Source organism: Leptonychotes weddellii, chromosome 8 (assembly GCF_054177405.1).
Source record: "Leptonychotes weddellii isolate Sample4059 chromosome 8, ASM5417740v2, whole genome shotgun sequence".
NCBI classification, from domain to species: Eukaryota; Metazoa; Chordata; class Mammalia; order Carnivora; family Phocidae; genus Leptonychotes; species Leptonychotes weddellii.
Window position 1 is genome coordinate 42,164,025 of NC_138376.1, and position 10,373 is coordinate 42,174,397.

Genomic DNA, 10,373 nt, shown 5'->3' on the forward strand with positions numbered 1-10,373 from the left:
GGTTTAGAGTGAACAAAATTTAAATGATCTTTTATTAGTTTTCCACAATTAGACACAAGTGATGGATTAACAATTGATGATTTATGTTTGGATGAAGAATAGAGTATAAATTTTTGCAAACTTGATGATATAAAGTAGAATGTAGAAAGAGGTTTAAGGGAAGAAGGAGAACAAGAAGGAGGGAAATGTAGAGGTAAGATTCTCATCTTCTACAGCATGTGGAGAAATTATTGATTAAAATTGATGGGACAAAAATAAACTATAAGGGGACCCTGCGTGGCTCAGTCAGTTAAGTGTCAGACTCTTAATCTCAGCTTAGGTCTTGATCTCAGGGTTGTGAGTTCAAGCCCTGCATTGGGCTTCATGCTGGGTGTGGAGCCTATTTAAAAAATACAAAATAATAAAAAATAAAAAAGAGCTATAAGAATATAATTTAAATATAGTTATAAGAATAGCTATCTATATTATATATAGATAATCTCTATATATCGGGAGAATGATAGGAGTATAGTAAGAGAAATTCCCTATCTTTTCTAATGGAGAATCAATGACCTTTTTTAAAACTGGTGACTCAAGATACACACACACACACACACATACACACTTAAATGATGGGACCAACTTTTGAAAGTGCTAAACCAAAAGAAGTGCATGATTTTTGCCTCTGAGAGTGGGATTTTCATAAATTCTGTGATATTTTATTTTTTTACCTTGTTAATGTATTATTTTAATAAAACTTAGAAATTGTGATTTTACATTTTTCAGCATTAATGTGGGCTATTTATAAAGTTGGCATTTTAACTCATATGAAGATGGAAAAATATAATCCCTACTTCTAGGTTAAGTAAGAATACATATTTTACGAATATTTGAATCAAAATATTTACCATCAAAGCTGTTAAATGTAAAGTGAGAATTTAGGTGATTTTGTCAACATAATTTCACCAAGTGGAGAAAACAAATATTTTGCAAAGTTGAAAACAAAGTTAAAAAATTAATTATTGCTGCTAGTATGTTAGATTGCTATTCTGTAAATCCATGCTAAAGGAGTGAAAGTTAGGTCATTAAGAATGTTCACAAGTCTCCAGTGTTTGCTTTATTTTGGAATCTTAAATAATTCTCTTGTGCTTTCATGAGTGCATTTATTTAAGCACGGGTTGTAGTGCTTAACTCTGGTCTCATAGCTTTTGATGTAAAAGTTAGAAATTATGAGATCAGAATAGATCAGCAAAATAAACTTGCAGAATTTTATAAACCCAATGGCTGCCTTAAAAGAGGAAACATACAATGTAGCACATTGCCTGAATATGTTTTATTTATTAGGATGTAAGGTTGGTATTTTAGAAATAGTGTAGGCATTGGATTAAACTGATCTGAGTTCAAACACTAGCTGAAATACTTGGTATGGCTACCTCATGGTGTCATCATGAGGATTAAAGGAGATGTTTCATTTAAATGTCTGCTCAAAAAAACACTTGCAAGGTTTACAAGTGAGTTCAACTTTAGAAGGACTGGTTCAGGAAACACGCCCCCCCCTCAAGGTTATATAGTTCATGATGGAAAAAATAACTTTCTCATATGATTGCCATACTCCCCCAAATTATTGTGTATCATCAGACTTATAAAAGACAAAAGTCGGCATTATAAAAGCCAGTGATTAAATTGTTTTTGTTAAGGAATCAGAAGCATGTGAGAAAGGCTAAAGGTTTCATTCATTTTGGAGACTATGAATAGTATGACACTGTTCTTTTTTGGCTTACCTCGGAGCACAAAGTGTTTTGTTTTTCCTAACTGTGGTATGTGACATTTATACTTGTTCATATTGGAAGCGCAGGGTAAGGTGCCGATTTTGCTTTACAAAGATAAATCTGGGCATGATCTGGCTACTTCTTATGTCTTCATCCTCAACTTATGCTACTCTCTCCCTCATTTCTATGTTCCAGCCAGTTGGCCTTCTTTCAGGTTCACAAGCTCTTCTCTAGCATAGTATTCCCTCTCTGGTACACACTCCCCTATAACCTTTATCCAGCCAAATTTTACTCATCTTCCCAGTTGCAACCTAAATGTCACTTCCTCCAAATCCCAATCTAAATCAATACTCCTATTATTCAACCATAGTGTCTTTATTATAAGTTAGGATGCCTTTGGTTGTCAGTAACTCAAAGACTAATTCAAAAGTGTTGCTAGTGTCTTTAAGGCCAGGGAGGTTTTGAGCAGAGAGAAGAACACTCACCACTATGTGTACTTTTGTTTAAAGCTCACTATATAAACCTTAATATGTAGTAAACAATATTTCCTGGAAATACTTTGCTGTGTTGTCCAAAACAGTATCCACTAACCACATGTGGCTATTGAGCACTTGAAATATAGCTAATGCAAGTGAGGAATTAAATTTTAATTTTATTTTTAATTAAAATTTAAAGCTGATAATTGCTTCAGTGATTGGAAATTTTTAAGTTCATTAGGAAAAACTCAAGGATGTGAATCTATCTTTTCAACTGTATATTTTATGAAATCTAATTCAGTTCCAGTATTTCCAATTGAAATTAAGCAATTAATAATAAAGTATATAGATGGAACTAGAGGGTATTATGCTAAGCTTTCTCAATCAGAGAAAGACAATTATCATATGATCTCACTGATATGTGGAATTTAAGAAACAAAACAGAGGATCATAGGGAAAGAGAGGAAAAAATAAAACAAGATGAAACCAGAGAGGTAGACAAACCATAAAAGACTGTTAATCATAGGAAACAAACTGAGGGCTGCTGGAGGGGAGGGGAGTGGAGTGATGGGGTAACTGGGTGATAGACATTAAGGAGGGCATGTGATGTAATAAGCACTGGGTATTATATAAGACTGATAAATCACTGACCTCTACCTCTGAAAACAATAATACATTATATGTTAATTGAATTTAAATTAAAAAAATAAAATTAAAAAAAGAATAAAGTATGTAAGTGTAAAGTACATACTGGATTTCCAAAATAAATGAATGAATGAATGCATGTCCAGCTCAGTGTCACAAAGAAGGTAGCAATTAAAATTAGATATACTCACCCAAATATACAGTAACACATAGTAAAGGAATCCAGTTGGATGAGAATCTTTCATTTAAATGCAGATAAAAATAAATTGTATAGGCTACTGGAGATCAACTTCAGGAAAATAGCAGGTATATTAATATTTTTTCTGTGATGCAAAAGCAGTTATGAAAAATGAAAAAACTTAAGTCAACAAAAACAACATGGGAGGAAAAAAAGGGGTGCATCTTTTTCTCTCTCAAATACAATTTAATATGAATGAGGATAGAATGTCTTTTTGAATATATTTTATAGCATTTTATGAGAAATTTTACTTAACCACATTTAAGAAAATAAAATATTCAAACATGTTCCTTTTTGTTTTTAATGCTCAAAATAAATGATGTTTTGTTTGCGCCTCACTTTATTTGAAGAAACATTATCTAAAGGCACAGTTAGAAAGAAATTTGATTGTTTTACTTTGAGGATGTTAAGTTTAATATGATGGATGGGTATATATATATATATGTGAGGCTTTTTGATAGAAATAGGGAGCTGAACTAAAGTCAGGGAGAACGAGAGGTGGGGAGTGAGGTATGCACAGCTTTGAACAGAATCTTGGCTCACTGAATCAGACAGCAAAAAGAAATTGAAAAATGAAGTGTCAACAGTGCAGGAGACTCAGAAAAGCGTAGGGTCATAGAAACTGCAGGAAGGAAATGTTCCTTCAAGTTGTTAGGTAAGAGTGTGAATGTGTGGTTCATGAGTCCAATAGCAAAGAAAAGTCTATAGTTACAGGTAATCACAAATCCCTTAGTAAAGTTCTTTTAGAGCTTGGATAAGTGACAGTGCAGGCAGTGGGACTTAAACCAGTAAATCACACTCTACTAATGTGTTGTCTTTCTTGGAAATATCAAGCCCTAAAATAAAAGAAAATGTAGGTAGCTTCCATTGACATGCTTGGATACAGTTTGGTCCACTTCCCTTGTCATCAGTTTAGTGGAAATGTGTTAAGCAAACACAGAGTTGTTGTTGATAAAACTGACCTAAGCTAGGTCCTGGTATTGTCTATTTTGAAATCATTCTGTGTTAAGCAAGACTTCTTGGAAAAGTATTGCAGATATGATGTCGTTTGGATACTATTTAAGAATATAACTTGTTACTACGTGAACTCACTGAGTTCATAGTTTCAGAATCAATAGAGAGTGATTGCCAAACCCAACAAAGACCAGAGCCATGTAACAGCCTGCCTCAGGAATGACTATATAGAGAATGAATTCAGAAGTGCCACTGGGTTCTGCCACCTGGGTAGCATACTACTTCAGAGCTTTGCTGAGAGACAGAAAAATAGAGAATAAGATTGTGAACGCCATCTGTGCTTTGGAAAGCTAGGGCTAGACATTTTTATACCATGTCTATGATAGAATTTGGTGATAAATTGATACAAATATTCTACTTTTAATTTCTCATTCTTCATCAGATAAAATTCAACAAACATTGAGTATCTTGCATGTGTAAGTATTCTCACATATAGCTAATATCTTAAATTGGAGTCTAGCTATTTTTTAACTAAATGCTAAGAATAACTTTATACTTTTTTTACATTCAGTTTTATATAGTATATTGTTCTGTCTTTTTTTTCTTTTTTAATTCCCTCCACCACCATGCTGGTTTCAGGATTTTGTAGTTTTCAGTGACAAAAATCCAAGTTACCACTTAGCTCTGCTTTCTGTTGGGTTAGCTTTTTAAGCTTGCTCTTTTCGTGCTACAGAAAAGATGCCCCAGCTCAGACTTATATGATCCTTAGCATTGGCTTTCCTGCAAGAAGAAAGATGATCTTTTCCTCAACACCCCTATCAGCCCCTCAAAAAAGAACTGGTTTGTCATCTTTACTTAATAATATATATTAGTATGTTATTCACTCCAGGGCCAATACAGTGATGAGAAAGGTGGCTAGTCTGGCATTGAACCCCAGGAAAGGAAGAATGGTGCTAGCTTCAAGAACACCATTTAGATTAGGAATAGGAATGGAATAACCCCTAAAGAGATGAAGGATGAAATTAAAAATATGCTCACTGTATATGAATCACCATGGTAGCCTTTATTATTATTATTTTTTATTATGTTCAATTAGCCAGCATATAGTAGCCTTTATACCCATCTCTTCACATCCAATTTTCCTCCTCTCTGATCATTTTCCAAGAAAAAGTTATTTTTTAAGTCACGGTGACAATTATCTTAAAATAAAGACATTAAAAAAACCCAAAAGACAACAAAAATTAGTATGACCACATTATTCCCGAATTTGAAGTCCTTCAGTGGAATCCTATTATCCTTAACAATCATATCCCAAATTCTGAATGTATTTATAAGGCTTTGATGGTAGAGCCTCCGCCTCTGCCTCTTTAGCTTTTCTGTGAGCAGCTCCTCTGGTCCAGGCTTCCATTCAGCCATGCTGGCCTTATTTCTTTGGCATCGTATTCAACCAAGCATCTTAGTGTTCACTTTCAGAAACATTCTCCTAAATCCATCTCGTTTTTCCACTCCCACGTCTATTCTTTTCCTTCCACTCCTCTCCCCACTTTGCTCCTTAGCCTGGTCAACATGTGTTGATTTTTCAGGTCTTAAAATAAAAATCACTTTCTCAAGGGAGCTGTATTAGTCAGCATTCTCCAAAGAAACAGAACCAAGAGACTATATATGAATATATAAAAAGAGATTTATTATGAGGGGTTGGCTCATCACAATTAAGGAGGCTGGAAAGTCCCACCAATGTCCATCTGCAAACTAGAAGCCGAGGAAAGCTGGTGGTATAGCTACATTACAAACCTGAAGCCATGAACAGTTTGGGGCAGGGTGAGTCCCAGGCCCAGTCTGAAGTCTTGAAAACCAGGAGCACTGATGTCTGAGGGTAGCACGAGGTGGTTGTCCCAGCTCAAGCAGAGAGAGCAAATTCACACTTCCTCCTCCTTTTTGTTCTACTCAGGCCCTCAATAGATTGGATGATATCCACCAGCACTGGGGAGAACAGTCTTCTTTACTAATTCAAATGCTAATCTCTCCCGGAAACACCTTCATAGATATACCCAGAATTAATGTTATATCAGCTACCTGTGCATCCCTTAGCTTGATCAAGTTGACCCATAAAATTAACTATCACAGAAGCCCTTTCCTTCTGTGTTAAATTCTCTGGATATATGCTGCCATGGTACTGTGTATTTCTTCTTTATAACACTCATGATATTTGTTATTTCTTTTCTAAATGTCTGTCTCTATTTCCTTTACCAGATTATTATCCCATGAGGTTAGGAACTATGTCTAGTTTTTCTCATTACAGTATCTTCACTGTCTAACATGGTGCTGGGTGCAGACCAGGACATACAGAAATATTTATTTCATAAATGAATATGTGAAAAATTGTTATTTATTCTCCTTAGAGAAGTTAGTCCACTCTTTCTTGAAGATGTTTTTACTTCTTTGCATGTAGAACCCAGCTCTGTGATGAATTCTATTTGAATGACCTTATTTTGATTTCCCTTTCTAAAATACAATTCTAATATTATAAGGTACTTGGTGTGTGCCCAGTGCTATCTATCCCAAGGCAGTGTAAATCGCATGTTAAATAGATCTATTTCATTCTTGAGACACATTTTGGAGGTTGATATGATAGTCTAAATTGTTATTTTCAGCTTATAACTAAGGACTATGTAATTCTGTGCTTAAAGAATTTGATTCTGATCTCACAACAATTAGGTGGTGGTAGATAGGGATTCACATGTTGGTCTGTCTGAATGTCATCAAAAACTAAGTGTATTTCAACACACTCTCTCTCACCCAGTGTGTTGCTGGTTCCTTCCCCTGGTCAAAGATTCTTTATCTTGATTAAAAATTAGACTATATGGCATTGGTATTTTGATTTATATGATTCAGTTCACTTCATTTAAAAAAATATGTTTAATAAAACATCATATACTGCCTACCACATTGCTGAATATGCAGAAGAAAACCTAGTTTGTACCATGGAAGTGTCTATGTCCTACTAGGAGATAGAGAATTATGGATGGAAAAACAGAAGCTAAGAGGAAATAATTAGCATTGTATCATTAGATAATCAGCACTAAATGGTCTTGGAAAAGAGAGAGATCATTAATCATAGAGGGCAAAGGAAAACCCTAAGTCTTCCAAAAGAAGTCACTGGGGAAGGGGGCAAAAAGAGACCCAAAATGTGTTATGGTTCTAAGGATAAGCTCCAGAATATTCTGACAAGTCCAATAAGTATGTATAGGTAAGTAAAAAGGTAAATGAATTTAGGAAAATTACTCTGGTTAGTTAAGTTTGGGGTTCAGTTTTGGAAGAAAGGTCAGGAACTAAGCTAGAAGTCTGCTCAAAGTAATATAGGCATGAAATCTTATGTCCGATGATGTCAATGATAGTATGTCTTTTTTTTTTTTTAATTTCATTTATTTATTTGACAGAGAGGGACACAGCAAGAGAGGGAACACAAGCAGGGGGAGTGGGAGAGGGAGAAGCAGGCTTCCTGCAGAGCAGGGAGCCCGATGCAGGGCTCTAGCCCAGGACCCTGGGATCATGACCTGAGCTGAAGGCAGACGCTCAATGACTGAGCCACCCAGGTACCCCAATGATAGTATGTCTTATGGACATGTGGACTCTGTGACTGATTGGAGATGGATAAAGGATAAACATAGAATGGAAAAAAAAAAGGCTGAAAATTGTTTGAGCTTAAGCTATGTAAATGGGTGTGCCATTAACAGAAATGTGAAAATTGGAGGATGGAACTTGGGGAAAGGCAAGAGTTGTAAACTCAGATGCTTATAGCAATGAGGCAAAAAGTAGGCAGAAGTAAAGCAGGCTGGGGAAAGGAGTGAAGAGAACAGTGGGATGTGAAGAGGGGCAGTTGCTATTCAACGGCAGCCACCAAATGGGGGGATCAGATTTACCAGAAAGAAAATCTGAAATATCAGAAATATCCTCATTTTAAATGTTGATAAATAATTTCATTTAAAAAAAAAAAGCCAACACTATATGGTCTAAATAAGATATTTCCATAGGCTTCATGCAAACTTTGGGAAACAATTCATGACGTCTGGCATAGAGAATAAATTCTTTTCCTTAGGATTCTATGGTGCTACTGTTAGCCCACTGGTTCTTAGGCATAGCTCCTGATGGGACTCAGTGAGTTCCTCTTTCATAACTCAAGAAAATGAGAACAAAGGAAAACAAAAACAAGACCATTTACATGCTTTTTTCTTGTCCTTTGAAGTTCTACAGTATGTTGCAGTTTTGAGTAGTTTTCCAAGCCTTTGTATACAATCTCAAATGGAATATATTATACAACCTAAGCTTCTGAGATATCTTTTTTTTTTTTTTGTATTTTTGACTCAATTTCAGTAGCGGCTTTGATATGTATGGTTTGTGTTGATCTGCCATATACATTTAGTGTGCTCTCTTTATCTCAAAATAATAATCCTATGGTGTGAAGACTCTTCCTGTGTTAATGTTTAAGTAGAAACAAATTAGAGCATGTGCTCAGGAAAATAAACTTATTAACTAAGTAAACATTTCTTTTATACAAAGGAGGATGAAAGGGCCATGTGATTTTTGTGTTAAAAGAAATGGCTTATTTTTCTGTAATAATGGTGCACCCAAAAGGCATGCATTTGAAGGAAGGATGGTTTTGTTTCTTTTCATTTTAAGGCCATATTTAGGCATATTGTGTCACGGTACGTTCTTAGTAAATGCTCTTACATATTTAGAGAAAGTGAGCAAGAGAGAGCATGAGTGGGGGCGGGGAGGTAGGAGTAGGGGCAGAGGGAGAGGAAGAGAGAGAATCTTAAGCAGGCCCCACACCCAGCACAGAGTCTGACGTGGGGCTCGATCTAATGACATTGAGATCATGACCTGAGCCAAAATCAAGAGTCAGACGCTTAACTGACTGAGTCACCCAGGTGCCCTGATGCACTTACGTATCTATACCACCTTTTTTTTTTTTAATATTACCTTTTTTTAAAAAGATTTTATTTATTTATTTGAGAGAGAGAGAGAGAGCAAGAGACAGAGCACGAGCAGAGGGAGCTGCAGGAAGAGGGAGAAGCAGACTCCCCACTGAGCAAGGAGCCCGATGCAGGACTTGATCCCAGGACCCTGGGATCGTGACCTGAGCTGAAGGCAGACACTTAACCAACTGAGGCACCCAGGAATCCCTAATACTACCTTTTTAAATGTAGCTCAAACTCTAGGTTCATATGGTAAACTCACTACGACACTATTTTCATATGCCCCGTGAAATTATCCACATTTTGATATCCTCCTCCAAATTTGGGATTGGTCAGAGATGAAGATACCACACCAGAGGTGTTGATCCAGGTACAGCAGGAGATTTTTGCTGTAGCACAGACTCTTCCTTGTTAAGCTACTATGTAATCTTAAACAATTCTATTATTGAAAACCACTTTAGCAAGAAAGCCTAGGGATTTTGTTGTATAAGCTATGGCCTTAGCAGTAGATTCAGTGATAGTTGTCAAAGTCAAGGAGCACTATCTTCCCATGCACTGAGGGAAGAACCAATTAGTAAAAAGGCAAAAGAAATAAAGGTTTCATGTTGGAGATGAAGATCTTGACCTGTGATCTTGAGAGAGCTGTCCACCTGAAGATGCCATCTGCTTCTGGGGAGATGCCTCTTTGGTTGATTGTAATTTTAAATCTGCAGCTGGTAAATAGTTCCCAGGGTCTGGATGAGCCATATTTAATTGGGGGATGTGGAGCCATGATTCAATGCCCTGAAGTTTGGTTGCATCTAAGTAGTGAGGAAGACCTGGTATGGTCCTTTCTAAGAAGGCTCAAGAGCAGCATTTGTTCTTAGTGATTCAAATCAGAAGAGTGGGAAAAAATTGGAAACATTAGTCTGGAGAGTTGTAGCCAGATATTTGAAGGAAGTAGAATTCAGGATCCAGTTCAGTTTATAGATATTTTACAAAACCACAAAGACAATGAACAGGACTAGAATCAGATATCCATAAGGTTGTGTTATAATTTTCTACTGAAACATAATTTTTTCCTCTACAATCACCCTCATTTCTATCAAAGATAATCACAGTAAGGCTAATTGGTTTGCAAAATACGTCTAACTTTGTTAAACTTGTCTTGATTACTTATGTAATCAGTTCTGATTGGATGGGGGTTGGTGGTGAGGGAGATCAAAGAATTTACCTGAGTCAGAACAAAGGAGTTTATTGAATACACAAGTGTATTGAATACACAGCAAGGGAGTGGCAGGCAGGACAGCAAAGGAGACTGTCTGCCACGAGGTGGTGGTGAGGAGTCTATAGTTAC